Source organism: Rattus norvegicus, chromosome 5 (assembly GCF_021556685.1).
Source record: "Rattus norvegicus strain SHRSP/BbbUtx chromosome 5, alternate assembly SHRSP_T2T, whole genome shotgun sequence".
Lineage (NCBI taxonomy): Eukaryota > Metazoa > Chordata > Mammalia > Rodentia > Muridae > Rattus > Rattus norvegicus.
In genome coordinates this window covers 154952890-154972500 of record NC_141538.1, presented here as the reverse complement: position 1 = coordinate 154972500, position 19611 = coordinate 154952890, and the positions used below count along the sequence as shown (strand labels likewise).

Genomic DNA, 19611 nt, shown 5'->3' with positions numbered 1-19611 from the left:
GGCTAGACGTTCCCGCAGGGAGAGAGCCCGGACATGTGTAAGAAAGGCTAACTATGTCCCACGACCTGTGTGGTGAGGGAAGGAAGGAGAAAACCTGTAACTCAGATTGTTGGAGGGAGACCAGGAGAGACATTGCAGGCTTGGGGTTGGGGTGGGGACAGAAACTCAGATCCTAGAGTGGATTTGCCCATTCAAGACCAAAGAGGCAAAGGACCTAGGACGCAGGATCAACAAAGTGGGAATCATTCAGATGACCCAGCTAGAAGGCACTGCACTCCCAGCCAAGCCATGAAGAGAGCACTAAGCCCTAAAGATGAGTAGTTTCCTCAGTGTCTAGGAGACTTGGCTTCCAATTCCCTGCCCGGGACCATCTCTCCCTGTACATAGGTCACCTGCCTTTCTTTGTGTGGGTGGACCAAGGATGGTGTGACAGTTACAGCTAAGTGGGAGTGGGGGTGGGGTGGAGGGGATATTTCTCAAGTCCTGAAAAGTCTAACCCATTTTCTAGGTAGGGAAACTGAGTCACAGGGGAAGAAGTAACACCAATGAAGGTTACTTAGATTAAGATGAATTCTAACAATTATGGTAGCACACACTTGAAATCCTGGTACTAGAGATGGATGCATCAAGAGTTCAAGGCCCATCCTTGACTACTTAGTGAGTTCAAGGCTATTATCAGCTGCATGAAACCCTGCTTTAAAAACACAAAGATTAAACCAGACATGTATGGCAGGTATGGGTACCAGATCCTGTCTGGATAATTTCCCATCCCCAGTTCTCCTGTCTTCCTCAGGACAATATTAGCCTGGTCTCCATGACTGTTCGCATCAGCTCCTCAGCTCAGCCTTCTTCCTCCTTCCCAGAATCCTTAGCAGCATAGGCTGGCCCTCACCCCTACTCCAAGTGCAACAAGGAATTGGCTTCTGTTTACCCAGGTGGTGCAAGTCAAGCCAGGGTCACAGGCAAGTCCCCGGAGAACTGTCATTCTACTTGGCAGTTAGCACCCCACTACTCAGGTCTGTGACTCCTTGTTTCCCTTTCTAGCCACCCCCTTTCTGAGATGCTGCACCAGGTAGGGCTTGGCTTCCCAAGAAAGAAGTTACATCCTTGTGTGCCTCTGCATTTTCTTCTTTCCCAAAAGAAGAGGTGACTGAGAAAATGTAGAGCCCAGACTCAACAGCTGGACTGATCCCAGCCTGAAGTGACCCCGGGAGTGAGACACCCTCTCTGAGTACCAGTGTGCCAGTCATGCCAGCTGAGGACAATGGCTGCCCTGGTCTCACCAGAGTCCCCATGAAGTATAAGGCCAATGCGAAATGTTTGTGGGTTTGGAGTGCAGTGTGGTTGGTATTGGTGGTCCTGGCCAGGAATCCAGAGACTCCAGGGACAGTGCAGTCTTTCATGTGGTGGCTCTAGGCAGGTGTCTACACTGCTCCGGGAGCATGTCTACACTTCCAGTTTAACTCTCCTGCCCTGCACTGAAGTAAGGTAAGCCTAGCTCTCCCTTTAGAGGCACATGACAACAATGGATGGATGATCATTCTCAGTGGGCATTTATTGAGCACCTGCTGTGTACCGAGCCCTGGGCTTGTATGTGGCTTCTGTTCCCAGAGGAAGTACATACCCAAGCATGACACCCGCAGTCCCACAGTCCCACAGTCCCACAGTGTTGGATATAATAGAGTTTAGATTGATCGCCTGTAGACGCAGGGGGCTTGGGGGAGCTAAAGAACAAAATGGGGGCAGGGCGCTTGTGCTCAGGGCAGGCATCACAAGTAGATGAATTCTCTTCCAACCACTTCCAGGATCCTTCCTGATGTGCTGTAGGCAGCCATCACTTGGCTGGCCAGAGTCCGGAGGCAAGATGAAATTCATTGCATACTGCCCCAAGGTGTGGCCAGGGGGTCAAGGCTGGGCCCCACAGAGGGATGTTCTTGTCCACTCTGCCCTCCACACATTCTCTTGGTGAAGCTCTCCAAGTGCCCAGATTGCTGTGATAAAATGCTCTGACTAAGTAAGGGAGAAAGGGTTTGGCTCACAGTTACTGAGGGATTGAACCCTTCGAGAAGAAGCATGGTGACAGGAACATGGGACCACACCGGAAAGAGAACAGGAAGTAGGGCCCAAGCTATAAAACCTCAAGGCCCACCCCTAGTGGCGTGCTTCTGAAGGTTTCACAGTCTTCCCAAACAGCGCCACCGACTGGGGACAGTGTTCAGATACAAGGCCCTTTGAGGGTCATTTCACATTCAGATCATCACAGTGTGGTTAAGGAAGGCGTCTCAAAGGAGGAGATGCTGACCGTAATACTCTGCCAGCAAGAAAATGACAATTCATGGGGTCTAGTGCAGGGTTTCCATTTACATAGGTTTCTTGGAGCTGTATCTTTAGCCAATGAGATCAGGTAATGATGTCATAGATGAGGTCACCAGCCCTGGTGAGTAAGGCTTTGCAGTGCTGAGACTGAGTGGCCTGGTGTGAAGGATGCTGATCCCTAGCCTGTCTCCTAGTTGGGCCGCACCCAACTCTGCACATGCAGACTCCATTGGCTCACAGTGACGCCTTGCACTCCCTCAACTTACTGCTAAGAATTTACCCCCAGGTCTTGCTGTGCAGACTAGACGCCTTGGTGGGACAAGGCAGGGTCCCATTTGTTACTGTCTGGGACGTGGTACCTTGCCAGCTTATAAAGGTTAACCTTGACTAATGTGGTGGAGGTGGGGTGTGAATGGATGGATGGGTGGGTGGATGGATGGATGGGTGGGTGGATGGATGGATGGATGGATGGGTGGATGGATGGATGGATGGGTGGATGGATAGGTGGATGGGTGGACGGATGGATGGATGGATGGATGGATGGATGGATGGATGGATGGATGGGTGGATGGATGGATGGGTGGGTGGATGAGTAGAGGAGTGAATGTGTGGCTGTATGAGTAGATGGAAGGAAAGGTATATTGAGTGAATAGATGGTTGGATGAATAGATGAGAGGATGCCTAGGTGTGTGGATGGATGGATAGATCTGTAGGTAAGCAGACAGACAGATGACAGAAGATCGAATGGATGAATGGGTAGTTGGATGGATATATGAATACATGAGAGGATTATATGTGTCTGGATGGCCTAGGATAGCAAATGGATAAATGGGAGGGGTGGGGAATGAGAGGATGGATGAATGGATGGGTGGATGGGTGGATGGATGATGGATAGGTAGATGGATGGATGTGTGGATGGATGGATGGATGGATGGATGGATGGATGGGTGGATGGATAGGTGGATGGGTGGACAGATGGTTGGATGGATGGGTGGATGGATAGGTGGATGGGTGGGTGGATGAATGGATGAAAGGGTGGATGGATGGGTGGATGGATGATGGATAAGTAGATGGATGGGTGGGTGGATGGATGGATGGATGGGTGGGTGGATGGATGGGTGGATGGATGGATGGGTGGATGGATGGATGGATGGGTGGGTGGGTGGATGGATGGATGGGTGGATGGATGGATGGGTGGGTAGGTGGATGGATGGATGGGTGGATGGATGGATGGATGGATGGGTGGATGGATGGATGGGTGGATGGATGGATGGGTGGGTAGGTGGATGGATGGATGGGTGGATGGATGGATGGATGGGTGGGTGGATGATGGGTGGATGGATGGATGGATGGATGGATGGATGGGTGATGGATGGGCAGGCGAATGGATGGACTGGCATAGCACCAACCCTCCGAGGAGTGCGCTGTTCTGTGGTAATGCTGCAGAAGATGCTGGGCTGCCTCCTTCATCGTACCTAAGTGACTACCACATCAGTCTTTTCAGTGTTCTTAGGACACGCGCTTTAGTGTCCATTCCCAGCCTGCCGTACATAGACGGCTTTGCTGCTCTGCTGACCTGACGCAGAACCACCTGGTGCCGTGTAAATCTGTGCAGAGCAGGAAGGAACCTGGAGCCAAAGACACCGCTCAGCTCAGCACCAGAGGTAGACACCTGGTGGTAGACACCAGAGGTAGACATCAGCCCCTGCCTGTCCCCCGATAGCCAGCCACTTCCTGCCCTGAGCCACACTGTCCTCATCAGCACAGAGGAAAGCTGACAGCCTGGCTCTTCTGTCATGAGGATAGGATCAGGGAGGCCGACTGCTCTGGAAGAGGCCTAGACTGAGGTCAGAACAGGGACAAGCATGTGAGCTGTGCCCACACACTCCTGCTGTCTCTGTCACAATGAGGGAATGCCCACTGCTAGGCAAACTCTAGAAAGAGAGCCTGGGTCTCTGGGGAATCCTATCTGAATGCATAGGGCCCTCCTTGGCATGGGCCGGGCTTGTAAGGAGTGTGAGCCAAGCGGATCAGGGCCAGATCTAAGGCTTCCAGGAAAGGGTGTGGGGGGCACCGCGTCCCCTGGGGAGTAAGATGCTATGTTCCCCTCCAAGGAAGCAGGAGGACCCTAAAAATGGAACAAGAAGCTGCCAAAAGCCGCTCTCTTCCCTTTCCACTCATTGCCAAGGAGCGGCATGGCCAGAGGCTCTGCAAGGCTCCGCTGGCCCCCTGGGCACCCGTCCCAGAAGCCTAATTACCCACTCTCACTGGGCTGCCAGCTCACAGATTGAGGACCATGGAGAACTGCTATAAAGCAGACAGGCATGGAGGAATGCCTCGCCCTTCACAGGAGGATGCGATGTCCGCCACCTCTTAGCCCTCATGTTGAACCTGCTCAGAGCCCCCGTTAAGCCTCCCCTCCTCCTGCACCTCATCTCCATGGCCCTGTCATTGGACATCTCAGCCATGGCCACAGTGAAGCCTCCTCAGATGCCTTCCTGTTCACCTTAGCCCTTCCTCACTGAACACATGGAGGGACCAGTTCTGGCCACAAACCAGCTAGAAGCCCAGCTTGGTCTATTCCCAGTGGCTGGGAAGCCCACTGCTCTGCCTTTGTCCTGCTCTGACCCCACCCACCAGGCCCCCTTCCCATAGTCAACCTCCTGTCTACCCAGCCTGCCCTCCCCAGTAACCCTCCCTGTCGGCCCAGCTTACCCCTCTCACTCCCCCTCCCCAGCCTCCCAGCCTTGCAGCAACTCCAACACCCTCCTAGCAAGTTCTGCTCCCTCCATAATGGATCCCTTCCCTGCATTAGCACTAGGAGGACCACCAGCTCAGATGTCCCATCAGAGAAGTCCTCAACCCAACCCCAGCTAAGCCCCACTTTCCACACATCCTATAACAATTTCGAGACATAAAGTGTTTGATGTGTTAATGGATGAGCAGCCAGTGTACTGGGGGTTGGACCTACAGCCTTGGGCTTGCTAAGTGCTCTATCACTGAGCTAAATCCCCAACCCCCATCTTTTCTTCTTTTTAAGGTTTGGTTTGCTTTTGTCTTTTCGAGACAGGAGTTCTCTGTGTAGCTCTGGCTGTCCTGAAACTTGCTCTGTAGACCAAGCTAGCCTCGAACTCAGAGATCTGCCAATTTTATTTATTTTATTTGTTTAAGTTCTCGCTTGCATTTATATCTGGGCATCACTGTGTACCTGCTGCCCACAGGGACAGAAAAGGGCATCTGATCCCCTGGAACTGGAGTTACAGAAGGTTGTCAGCCTTCAGGTGACGAGAAGTAAACCTGGGACCTTTGTATAAAGAGCCAATGTTCTTAAACACTGAGCTATCTCTCCAGCCAGCCACTCCTCTTGACTTTTTCCTTCCTTCCTTCCTTCCTTCCTTCCTTCCTTCCTTCCTTCCTTCCTTCCTTCCATCCTCCTCCTCCTTCCTTTCTCTCTCTCTCTCTCTCTCTCTCTCTCTCTCTCTCTCTCTCTATCCCCCTGCCTGCCTCCCTCCCTCCCTCCCTCCTTCCCTCTCCCTTTCCTTCTCCCTCTCCCCCTCCAAGCTATTGTGTGGACTCAAACTCGATACATAGCCAAGGATCACTGTAATCTCCTGGTCTTGAATCTCCACCTCCCGTGTGCTGAGAGTCCAGGGATGTGCACCAAACTCAGTTTATACTGTGCTGGAGCTTGAACTAAGGGCTCCCGATGTGCACACAAAGCGAGCTGCGCCACATCCCAGACCCTGTTTTTACTCACCTTGTAGCCCAGGCTGGCCTTGAGCATGTAATTTTGCCACCTCAGCCTCCTGGTGGCTGGGATTCCAGGTGTGCACACCATCCACCCGGCCATAGGTGTGTCGTTTCTACTGAATGAATGATCCGTTTAAGGAAAAAAACAGATGTTGCGAAGGGCCGTTGGCTAAGTCTGTGCATGCCCGTGGTGCCGCCTGCTTGCAATTTTATTTTAGTCTCTCTGTGCAGAGCCCTACTAGGGGGTGTCCCCACTTCACAGCTGAGAAAACCAAAGCTCTAGAGGTCCAAGCAACTCCCCCAAGGTCATTCAAAGGCAAAAAGCAGAGAAACAAGGGTCTGTGACCCCCTAACACCTGCCCTGGGGTCTATCTTTTTAAAGCAGGTGTACATACCCCTTTCAGGACCAGAGGACCACAGACCTTGGCTAGTAAAAACTGAGGCTGGCTTTGACCCCCCCAAAGTGCTATTTCTTCGGCAGGGGTGCACTGGGGTCCACTAGGTGCTCACCAGGGGAGCAGGATGGCTACACACTGTGACAGCAAGGTCCAGGGCAGAGAACACCCCAGCGAGAGGCGATCACAAGAAGAGTACATAGTATATGAAGCCAAACAAGGTGTCTCATGCTTGTCACCCCAGCACTCTGAAAGCTGAGGCAGGAGGATTGCAAGTTCAAGGCCACCCAATCTACCATACCACAAAACAGCAACAGCTGTCACCTGACATGCCATGTGCCACGAACTTCCTGAGCCCTCAGCAGTGTACCCGGTGTCTCCTGGGTGGTAACCATCTTCCTGATGACCTCAGGAAGGAGAGCATTGTGTCCAGTTTCCAGGTGGTAAAACTGAGGCCTGGGGAGGAGTGGTTAGGAATGGGGTGAGGCTAGGTGAAGCACAGACAGGAGGCCTGGCTCCAGTACACACACAGATAACCACTGCACTGAACCGCCGTTCTGTGGAGAAAGAGTCAAGCACAGTCTCAGGAAGAGTTCCCAACCCAGCGTGAGGCAACCATGGCCTGATATTGCAGGTCCTCACTCATCCAAGCCTTTCAAAGTCCTTTGTCAGGTGGAGAAGACGCCAGGTCCTTTCCGGTCCCCTCTGCTCTGTCTCCAGTGTAGTCTTCTGTTACTGTTTCCACAATGAGCACACATCCTTGAGTCGTCGGGTGTTTGGAAGTCCCTAGCCCTTCCCTCATCCCCATTGTCTGTTCCTGGCTACTCAGATGCGTAAAAGCCCCCAGTGTCATCTGCTGTAGATGTCACCAGTCTCATCAGGCCACTGTCATGATGGAAGGTGACAGCTGAGCCTGGCCCAACCCAGCCGCATCCCTGTTTCTTAAGTGACAAGCTAGCCATGAGTGAGAGGAAGCAATGTGACAGCGGGTTCCTCGTAAACCCCTGCTCTGAGGACTGGGGAGATAGCCGAGCTGGTGACATGCTTTCTGTGCAAGCATGGGGATGTGAGTTCAAGCCTTGGGGCCCACATAAAACATCTGGTATGTGGCCTGGGAGATGGCTCAGCTGGTAAAGGCACTTGCCACCAAGCCTGACACCCTGAGTCCTATGCCCAGGATCTACGTGGTGGAAGGAGAGAACAGACTCCTTCAAGTTGTCCTCTGATGTCCACACAAGTGCCACGGCATGGGCAAACACACACACATGGACGGACAGATGGACAGACAGACAGACAGACAGACAAAGTATTTTTAAAGGTAATTAGTTTAAAGATCTAGTTGTGGTAGCAGGCATTTGTATCCCAGTACTGGAAAGACAGGGACAGGAGAACCCCTAGGGTTCACTGACTAAACAGACTAGCCTAATTGGCAAGCTCCGGGCAATTGAGAGAACCCACATGCAGAAACAAACAAACAACCCAGGTGAAATGTATCAAAAAGCCTCAGGAGTGAGATTGTCCTCTGACCTCCACATGAATGTACACACATGTACGTGGGCTTCACTCACATACATGCAACTACACAAAAACACGTATGTGTGTATGCATATGCGCACACAAATACATGTACACAAAAACACACATGCACCTACAAAAGCACGCATGCATATATACATACATGTGCACTTACATGTGCACCCACGTTAATGCACACACACAGAAACAGAAATAAATAAACCCTTGCTCTGTCACTCGAGGCTGGTAACACTGGGCAGGTGACTTCACTCTCTGCACCTGGGTTCCCTGTCGACAGAGACTATTACCATATCCTTTGAGACTCTGTGAGCTCATTCACACAAGGGCACTTAAGGTATGGCCTGGCTCGGAGGGAACACCAAGTGTAAGCTATTATTTATCAGATTACAAATATTAAAGTACTAGTTATGACCTCTTGCAGCCAAAAAGGAAACTCTCTGAAGCAGGGTTGCTGTCAGGTCAGACTCGAGGCCGGGCGGGCACTGCAATCGCAGCTCTCACTTGGTGATGAGCGGGTTCTCTCTGTGGGCTGTCGTTCACCGGAAGGCGCTCCCCTGGTATTCATCTACAGTTTTCTTAGGGATTAGAGTTCTTCTCTGTGGGTGCTGAGCTAAGTGCTTGTCACGTTTACGAGCTTTCACAGCCACTTTTAGGAACAATCGGCACCGGAGTTTTATAAGGGCTGAGATAAGAGAGGGGTTTATGAGATTAGAACGTTGTCATCGTCTCCCGATTCAACATTTGCTTCTCTCGGTTTCTGCTTCTCTTACCAAATCGTGGCACAGGCAGTGAACAGCGGCCCATGGCCCCATAAACACAATCTTCAAGTGAAGGAGACATTTAGGGGCTGCTCGGCTGAGCCTCTGTTGAGTGGCAATGGCTGCGAGACACACAACTGGGCGATTTGTGGTCAAACCTCTGGCAGCTGGCCTAAGATCACTTACACAAAAATCCTCTGCCGCTGGCTTATAATTTTTAACTTCTGACCTTTTAAAACTAAGAAGATGTGGGCTTTCTGTGCTCACGTGAGTGTTTGTAAGCAGAGTGCCTGTGTGCATGTGCGTGCGTGTGTGTGTGTGTGTGTGTGTGTGTGTGTGTGTGTGTGTGCATACACATGAGTAGTCATGTGTCCCTGTTTGTAAAAGTCAGAGGCCAACATCAGATATTGTTCCTCAGGAGCTGTCTGGTTTGGTTTTTGAGACAAGGTCACTCACTGGCCTAGAACTTGACAACTAGGCTATGCTGACTGACTAGCAGGTCCCCAGGGTCCTCCTAGGTCCACCTCCCCTACACTAGGAATATAGGTGCGTATTGCTGTGCTCAGCGTTTTATATATGAATTCTGGGGGGGTGGAAATTGAGTCTCCATACTTAGGTGTCAATCTCTTTACCAAATGTGTTATATCCCCAACCCTTCCTAGAAGCAGCTTTGTGTGTGTGTGTGTGTGTGTGTGTGTGTGTGTGTGTGTGTGTATGTATGTATATATATATATATATATATATATATATATATATATATATATATATATATCTCCATATGTCTCTGTGTATGGGTGTGCACACAGGAGTATAGATTCAATGAGAGTCCAGAAGAGAGTATCAGATTCCCTGGAGCTATATTTACAGGTACTCAATGTAGTTGTGAGCACCCCAGAGTAGGTGCTTGGAAATGCACTTGGGTCCTCTGCAAGAGTAGTACCTGTTCTCAACCCCTGAGCCATCTCTCCAAGCTCCTACAAGCAGATTTTTTTAAGAAACCATTTGTCCCAGGGAGTGTTTGGAGTCCATTGAAAACTGGAGGAGCTTGTGCAGAAGCACCCACAATACCAGGCACCTACTCTGCACCCCAGTCAAAAGTACAGCAGCCTCCTGCGGCTAGTGGAGGGAGTCTCATGATGTCACCTGTGTACCTTGTGCTGCGGATCCCTCCAATCCCATCTCAGGGTTCTGGCTACAGCAAAGAAAGTGGAGGTTCTCCAGCTGGGCTGTCTTCTGGGTCTATACCTTTGCTGGACTGTTCCCTCTGCACACGCACACACACACACACACACACACACACACACACACACGCACATGCACACACATTTCATTCCTTTGTCTTGCCTTATCACAAGCCTGCTTGAGTGCCAGCCCCTCCTGGTAACATCTAAGGCCATCCTTGGGATGGCCCAGTGGTTAAGAGCACTTGCAGCTCTTGTAGAGGACTCAGGGTCTGTTCCCAGCATACACCCGGAGGCTCATAACTTTCTACTACTCCAGTTCTAGAGATTTGGTGTCCCCCTCTGACCTCAGTGTGTACACATGTGGTGCACGTACACACACACACACACACACACACACACACACACACACACACACACACACACACACACACATTCAAGCCCTTCAGGCCCATACATGTAATACAATCAACCTTTAAAAGTTCTTTTAGACCATCCTCCGGGTTCCTGAAGCTATGTCTCCTGCCCTCAGCTTGGAATTCATGGAACTCTGACCCCTAGGCCTAGGAGCAGAGGCTGCAGGTTGAGTTAAAACCCTGTGTCCAGCCTCAGATAGAAAGCTCTCCCCTCCATGTTCTCACCTGTCCCTGGACTATCCCCTCTCCCAGTGGGAGTGTTAGTAGGCTGTTCAGCCCATGAGAGTTCCCAACCAGTCACTGTTTTCTCAGGAGTGCCACTACAAGAAGAAACCTTACAGGACCCCTCTCTATGTAGTAACACAGAGACATAAAAAGAAGCTGAGTAAGTGGCCTGAGGTCACCAGAGCTGATGGTGGCTCTCCACAGTGATGTATGTGTCCCTTATGTACAGGTGTAGCCATTATAGTAGCTGTTCAGTAAATGTGCTTGGGGGACTTTGTTTGGGTATTTTCGTTAGTTCATTCTTGAAACAGGACTTCCTATGTCCTAGGAAGACTTGAATTCCTGATCCTCCTGACTCCACCTCCTAAGTGCTGGACTTCTGCACCAAGGCAATTCTGGGGCTCCAGGGCTCATGCATGGTAGGCAAGCTCTCTCACGGCTCAGCCTCAGACCCTTGGTCAGCTTTAATCAGCAAAGGCATAAAGTGGGTTACAGCGCAGGACAGGCCGCGGCAGTGGGAAAAGAACAGTGGAGAGATACAGGGGAGGCTGGGAAGGGCTGAGACTCAAGTAGGAAGACTGGAGTGTGAGAAGGCTGCTGGGAAGTGAACTGAGGATGTCAGGCCTAGGACCCCCAGCAAAGGATCACCACTACTGCCCGCCCCCCATGCCTAGAAGATAAAACTCCAGACCCCATCTCTGGAACAAAAAGCCCTTTGTGGCATGGGGATTGCATCCACTTGAGTCCCAATCACATGCCATTCTCTGACAGCTCTGCCCTGCCCTGCCTTACCCCTCAGGCCTTTTACACATCTTCCCTTTCACATACTACCCTCTCTCTTCTGGCCTTGGCCAGCTCCTCTCCATTCGTTAACACCCTGTCCAAACCACCCCGCCTCTGGAGAGCCTTCCATGACGCCCCTAGCTGGTCATACACACTGTCCCCTGCCAGACAGTGAGCCTCAGGGTTAGGTACTGTGACTTCTTCAGCTCTATGGCTGGTCCCTTCCGCAGAGCTGGGACAAGGACAGCCGCAAAGTGATCACTGGGCAAAACCTGTTCTGGTAGTGGACCCAAGTTTCTGTTAGCCCGGAGGTCAGGGCCCGGGGGGATTAGAAGAATAACTCCTACTCCCCATGGACTGAGATAGGACAGTGCTCTAGGCTGGAAGGCCTAAAGGTCTCTGTAGGGTGTCTAGCTTCTGACAAGGTCAAATGCTACCAAGAGATGGCTACGGACAGAGCACAAGCCTGCCACGTTCAGCCCACTGTCACTCAGTGGATTTCCTTACCGGGAGCTCCAAGGGAACCCGTTTCCACAGCAGGAGGATGCCGGGCTGGCAATCCCTTCTGCTTGTAAGGCCTACTACCTCTCTGGCGTTTTCAGCAGCCTTTGGCTTGTGGTCAACTCAAACCCCCAGATCTTTTCTCGGGGACGGCTGCCAAGCCATGATTTATAGCACAGGTTTGATGGAGCTTCTCATGCTCCCAGGAGCCAACAGGAGTAGTTTCTGTGCCCCTAGGAGGGAGCCTCCATGTGAATGTGAGTCTGTTCTCTCTCTCCCTGTCGTCTCATCCTTGTCCCCTGAGGTGCTCAAAGCTCAGTCCTCTCCAGTCAAGCTTTTATTAGCATCCAATTCATAGTGCCCAGGATCCAAGCAAATAAACCTTTCTGGAGGCAGAGGTTTCAGAAAGCACCCAAAAGAGACAGAGAGAGAGAAACAGGCAGGCATGAGAGGCTGACGCCACTGTGTGCAGCATTTGTGTGCCCTGCGAATGGCATTGTATGACAATGAGCCTCGGTTTCTCATCTGTAGAGTGATTCACAGATTGACAAGTCCCAAGTCACTGGGACAAAAGTTCCTGGTAGGCAGTCTCTTCGAGGACCTTGTTATTTTCTCTGTCTGGACTCATAGACTAAGAACAAATAGGTACTTAGCACCCAGTGCCGTCCAACTTACATCCCTGACTCAGATAAGTACCTACAACACCAAGGTTGGTCATATCTCCATCCCCCCCGTTGCCATTTATTTATTTGTTTGTTTGTTTGTTTTTTATTTATTTTTTTTTCGGAGCTGGGGACCGAACCCAGGGCCTTGCGCTTCCTAGGCAAGCGCTCTACCACTGAGCTAAATCCCCAACGCCGCCATTTATTTATTTTTATGTACTTATCTTTGAGACAACGGCTGTACATAGCCCAGAGTGGCCTTGAACTAGTGATCAGTCGCACAAATTCTGGGATCACAGACGTGAGCCTCCGTACCTGACGGAGGTGTTAACTCTTAATTATTTATTTTGAGTCAGAGTTTCACATAGCCTAGGTTAGCCTTGAGCCTGCTATGTAACCAAAAATTTGCCTTAAACTGGTCCTCCTTCCTCCACCTTCCAAGTTCTGGGGTCACGGGCAAGGTACCTGCTACTCCCAACTTGTTCCGGGCTTGGCATCAACCTGAGGTCTTCATGAGTGCCAGGCGGGTGCCCTACTAACCGAGCCTTATCCCTAAGTCCTATTTATGTCTTCTTGTCTTTTTCCTTTCGGTGCCAGGGGTGGAACACGAGGCCTCAAGAACGCTCAGCAGGGACTCTCACTATACCATGGCCCCCCTCAGCCAAGGTGTTGCCTTTTAAATGCCGCAGTGGTCCCATACCCCTGGCACCACCTCCCAGCCCTCATGTCTCTGGTCACCCACCACAGCAGACACATTGTTTCTATGGTCCCTTGCCTCTTCCCTCTGTCTCACTCCCTAGAGCTTTCCCTTCCATGAAGGCAGGGCCCATAGCTCCTCACTCCAGCCCTAGCGCCTACCCCAAACTACATGGTCTTAGGAATTTTAGAACACTCTAGCGGACTCACAGCAGTAAGGCATGCATGCTCGAGAATGCAGTAAGAGGGCTGTTTATTCTCCACCATGAACAAAGTGCTGTTCCCTTCCCAGGCCTTGGTCTCCCTCACTGTCAAATGAGACTAAGGAGAGAAGCTTCTTCTCGAGGTCCATCTGACTCTGAAAATTGATGTGGGACAGGAGACAGAACGCTGCGTGACGGGCTGAAAAAGCCACCCGCCAGGAATCTCTCTCCCTCTGTCAATGTCACCACTGGCCTGAAAAAATAAAATAAAATAAAATAATAGCCACCCCACACAGGCCAGGGCCTGTGAGCCGACACTCCCACCCTGGCCCAGTGACAGGGCCTGAAAGGTGTGATAGCAGCTGACTCCCCGGGTGTCCCGGGTTTGTTGGCCTAACTCAGTTCACCAAGCAGGTAAAAAATTCCAGACATGCTCTCTGCTGACAGCTAATTGTGTCCTTTATTAATGAGCCTGGTTTGCTTGGGGCAGGGGTAGGAGGGAGGCCAGCCCCAGTGCAGGGCTCCCTCAGGTGGGGCCAGGACCAGATTTCTGGATCCAGTCACAGAGGGACTACTGCAGGAGGTGACCCAGGGAGAGCCATCCAGCTGGAGAGGGGAGGGAGCGTCCTTAGGACCTCCAGCCCCAGCAGGGGTGACAGCTCCAACAGAGTGATGCAGGGACTTTGGAATCTGGTGGCCCAGGGTCTGGGTTTCAGCGTGGCCACAGAGGTTCAGTGAGCCATACAAGGCAGTACCGACAGCTCCACCACCCACTCTGACGCCGTGTCTGGGACACCGGGTCCCATCTCCGTGGCCCGCTCTAACACCTGTCAGTAGAGCAGCCACATGTGCCTGGGGCTTGGGGCTGCCCCTACCAGATGTGCCAAGCTTTCTGGACATATCCGGCTTCCCCTCAGGCATGTGGTAATTATTATTTAACACTCAACATTCCAGCAGACAGACAGTGAGTCCCAGTGTTAGGCAGCACTGGTCGGGAGAGGCTCACCACCCAGATAGTCTCCAACCCTTCCCTTTCCTCAGAAGGGTGTCGTGGGGCATTCACTCGCTGACAGGAGAGGAAGGGCTTGACCCAGGCAGGCGGATCAGCATGTACAAAGGCCCTGAGGTTAGAGGAATGCTGTGGGACTTGAGTCCATTGAGGAAGGGAGGAAGAGAAGGTTATCGATTTTTACTCCAGCTAAGGCGGGAGTTTTAGAAGTTCCTGAACAGAGCCTCCTGAGTTGCTTCCTGTTCTTTGGGATACCTGCCTTTCCACACACACCCCTACTCCTCCACACAGCCCCACCCCTACAGCCATCCACACAGCCTCACCCCTACTCCACACAGCCCCACCCCTACAGCCATCCACACAGCCTCACCCCTACAGCCATCCACACAGCCTCACCCCTACCCCCCACAGCCTCACCCCTACTCTCACCTTCAGCCCCACCCCTACAACCACCCACAGCCTTGCCCTTATAACCACCCATAGCCCCATCTCGACCCTCACCCACAACCCCACCCTTATCCCCCTCAACCCCGGCAACACTGGGGAGAGCTTCCGGCAGCTCCTAAGAGTAGAACGGAAGGAGGGCGCAGGCAAACGCCAGACACATCTCGAGAAGGCCACTGCACAGTTCTGTGCCTCTTCTGTCTCTCTCTCTCTCCACGGTAACTTACCATGTGACCTTAGGTGAGTTACTAGCCCTGCCTGGGTGGTAGAGTCTACAGTCATAAAACTCTACAGGCACTTAGAGAGCATGTCTTAAAAAGCTCTGTGAATTTGATTTCCCCAGAACCCCTCCTACCTCTCCAGCATCACCTGCCTCCCAGGGGCCTTGATCTTCATGCTTCAGCAACCCTGCAGTATTCTGAGTTCCCTACGCGCACCATACTCTTTCCCACCCCCATGCCTCTGCAGAGCTGAGCCGTCTGCCTACCAAGCCCTCTCCCACCAGCAGCGCCTCCTGTGTAAGCAGACCTCTATCCTGGAGGACACCTCTTCTGGGCCATACACTTTCTTGACACTCCGGGGCAATTTCCCACACCACCAGCCCAGGATAGAAAGAACATGGAAGAAAGTGGCTGCAGGATTAGAGCCGCCTTCCGGTCCTGCGGCAGCACAAACTGGCCAGATGTTCAGCCTCTGTTTTCTCGTCTGTGAAATAGACATCTTTCCCACTCTCGGGGTCAAGGTGAAGACGCCTGGTATCCTAAGCCCCAGCCCTGAACCATCACCTGGTGGCTGCTAGGATCCATATCAGCCCCCTCGACAGAGGGAAGGCACAGAAGGACCACAAGGGTGATCACGGTGGCTTGTGTGGCCCCGGATCCCTGGCATAGCTCCAGCTCGGTCCCCTCCCGTAACCTTGCGGCCCAGGGGTTGTGAATGTCGCTCAGCCCTCCTGCCTGTGGCTCCCTCCTCCGTGAGGGCTGGTCAGCCTCTGCGCCAGAGCCTGCAGCAACCACAACCACGCGGCCCTCAGAAATGTCCTTAATTGCTTCAGTGCGGGAGTCACCCTGCAGGCAGATAATTAAAAAGTTCAGAGCTTGATTAATTGAGAGGAAATTGGAGGAATGGGGCTGCCTGCTGGGTGGGTAGGAGCTCTGGCCTCTTGGTGGGGAGCTGGGATATCTTGAAGGGAAGCAGGCTTGAGGGGACCAGGGGCCTGACACAGAGTCCAGGAACTAGAAAAACCGAGCTGCCAAGCATCCCCCACCCCTCCCCGTCACCTATGCATGCTGTGGGAATCCTGTGCGTAGCTTTCTCAAACACTGTGAGCTGTGTCCCTTGGGGCCATTGCAGAAGACCAGGGAACCGCACTCCAGGCCACACTAGTCTTCAGACTTGGGGACGGTCACTTATGGAGCTGATACAGAGTACTGATTCTGTGCCAGGTGAATCAGGGGCTGCTGCCCTCAAGAGGCTCCAGCTGGGCAGGGCAAGAAGGTGGGGTTCTTAGAGAGTCAATTGCCAGGGGTGTGGAAGGAGATTTGGGGGATCCAGAGTAGATCAAAGACCCTAGTCCACAGGTTCGCTAGCTAGCCTTGAGCATAATTCTCCGCCTTCGAGGGCTATAATCTGCTCCCAAGCCCTTGGCTATACGTGACATTTTACAGGACACTTCCATTCCTTGGTTTCCTCACTTTTAAAACGTCAACACCAATAGCCAGGCCTGGTGGTCTAGAGCTGTAATCCCAGTTGTTCGGAAGGTTGTGGCAGGGGGATTATAAGGTTAAGGCCCATATGGCCTAGGGAGTGAGTCTTGAAAGACACAATAAAACCAGGGGTGTCAGTCAGTGGCAGAGAGTGCTTGCCTGGTGTGTGAAGGTTCAAAACTCAGTTCTGCAAAAAAAAAAAAAAAAAAAAAAAGCAAGAATAGTCGCCGCCTGTGTTCAGGGCAGTCATGAGTCATGTGTAGCTGGAGAAGTTCCTGTCCAGACCCAAGGGCAGCTGGGCCCTCAAGGATGTCCCAGGATGCTCTGGGACTTCCAGAAACTTCAGTGTGGCTTCCCAGTCGTGTTGAGGGAACCGATTGGGCATTCCGCCTGACTTGTCCCCGGGGACTGAGTACTAGTTAATCTGGGTGGTAAAAGCAGGAAAGAGTAGACAATCTGCCTAAGGCTAACTGCAGCTTCTTCTTCCGCTCAGCCCAGCCACTAGGACCACCCCAGCCCCACCCTGAGCTTGGTACAGCACCAGACCCTGGCAGCATGGTCAGCCTTCTCACAGTGCAAAATAAAAAGGCAGAGCCTGGTGCTGTCTACAGCCAGAGTCTGATACCCGGGGAGGCCAGAGGGATGGTCCCTCCAACACCTGCCTTGCCAGGCACAGCCAAGGCACATCGCCAAGAGGTGGCCTGGCTCGCACTGTCGAAGACCGCGCAGCCACCCAACTCTGTTCTCAGAACTCTTTCGGCAAATTCCTTTCCAAGACAGTCAGGGGAGCCGCTGTTTTGCAGACCCCAGAACCTAATCCCTTTTCCCTCTACCAAATCAGATAGAGAAGCTGGCTAAAGGAAGACATGATGGTGTCTTCCATCTGGTGTCCCGTATCTGGGCCACATTGTCTCAGTGTCCTCATTGAGATAGACGCCTGCAGCCTAGCCCACACTTCCAAGGACAGGGACAGTGTCTGCTGCCCTGTGTCTCCAGGCTTCCTACAGCCGGCAAGGGGCCGGTGAGTTGCAAATGGGTGGTCACCGATCCTAAACCTGATGTCACAAACCAGAAACTCTATTCCAGGAAAACGTCTAGGCACAAAATTACACAGAACGCCGCCATGTTGAATGCCCTTCAGGGGATATATGCAAGGTGCGTGTGAACACGAATGAGTGTCGTGTTCAGACTTGGGTCTCGGGATCTCGCTGCCTTTATGCAAATATTCTACAGTCTGAACTCTGAAACACTTCTGAGCCCAAGTGTTTCTGGCAAGAGTGCTCCTGCTCCCATCATGGCAGCGAGCACCGTTTTGTACGCTCCACGTGCCCAACACCATTTCAAGGGCTGCACTACGAGTTCATTTAATCTCCCCGCAAACAGATTCAAAGTCCACATCATCCTTATCCTCACTGCTCCCTCTCGAAACTAAGGCCCAAAGAGGTGAGGTAATATGCCTGAGGTCACACAGTTAACAAGGGGTTGGACCAGACCAGCACTAACTTGACAGTCCATGCCCCAATTCAAACTCATCAGAGCTCCGCTCAGGGAGGGGAGGCCTTTTCCAATGCCACGTAGAGCCTTCTATGCAAGGCACCCCCAGAATGAAGCTCCTTCCAAGCGCCCCTCCCCCACCCCACCCAGGACATTAGGCCTGACTAAACATTTGATTCCAAATGACATCAGTCATCTTTGGGACTAAACCAGCATCCCCCTGAAGAAGGGGCAGAAGCAGCAGACCAGCCACCAAGGATCACTTGGTGCCAATTAGCAGACCCACCATGCCAGGCCCAGATGGAGCCCTGCCTCCACCGGCTTGGGCCTTACTTGGTCAATTATCACCTATCCCCAGAGCCCAGGGGGCAGGCGGGGAGAAAATCTGTTTCTTTGCAATCCCCCTCCTGTCTCCGGCTGGCTGCCATCCGCTCGCCTGGCCAAGCACTCTGGGCATCTGCAGAAGGCAGGAGCAGACTGGCTACCTGGACTGATCTCCTGGGCTGGAGGGCAGAGCTCTGCCTCTGTCCTGCTGGGTGACTTTTCTCAATAAGATAGTCTCCAACCCTGGCACTTGACACCTGGCCTTGTGATGGTTTCCATGACTGCTGGCATTTGGACGCAAGGATTCAGAATTACTCAAAGGAGAAGTGTAACTCTGCCGTTTTCTAGCTGTGGGAGCTTAAGGCGTCCAGTCACCCCTTTGAGCCTCAGTTTCTTTGTATTTTGTTTAAAAAAAAAAAATCAAGGTTTCTCTATGTAGCCCTGGCTGTCTTGGAACTCACACTGTAGACCAGGCTAGCCTGGAACAAAGGAATTTGCATACCTCTGCCTCCTTAGTGCTGGGATTAAAGGCATGAGCCACCACTGCCCAGCTCCTTTTCTTTTCCGTGTGTGCGCGTGTGCATGTGTGCGTGTGTGTTGGGGTGTTCCTGCCAAGACGTACATGTAGGGAGGTCAGAGGACAACCTGCTGGGGTTGGGTCTATCCTTCCACCCTGTAGGTCCCAGGGATCAACATGGTTGTTAGGTGTTTTACCCACTAAGCCATTTGCCGCCGCCCCCCCCCCCCCCGTTTCCTTTTCTATAAAATCCAAATGATGGGGTTGGGGATTTAGCTCAGTGGTAGAGCGCTTGCCTAGCAAGCGCAAGGCCCTGGGTTCGGTCCTCAGCTCCGGGAAAAAAAACAAAACAAAACAAAACAAAACAAAAACAAATAAAATCCAAATGATAAATTTACCAACACTAGTGCACAATGGCGTGAATCAAGTGAGAGAATCCAGGCCACACCAGTCTGAGCACTGGCCCAGCCCAGGGAAGGCTCTGGAAAGTGCCAGTTCTGCTGTTACAACTTGCTGGGGGCTTTGAGTCTCGAGTCACAAAGAACAGGCCCCGAGTTCAGGCACTCCGTGAACACCCTGGGAGCTGCTCATCCTTCTGTTGGAATCCACTAGCACACCTACTATGTGCTGGGTGCTGAGGCTCAGCCCTACTCTATCCACCACTCACCAGTAGACCACGCCATCTCACCCAGTGG

The 19611-nt window shown here is 52.2% G+C and overlaps 1 protein-coding gene across 6 annotated transcripts in view; it reads left to right on the top strand.

Annotated features, from left to right (window-relative positions):
- Ephb2 (Eph receptor B2) overlaps window positions 1-19611 on the top strand; it is a 181342-nt gene that overhangs the window by 116014 nt on the left and 45717 nt on the right.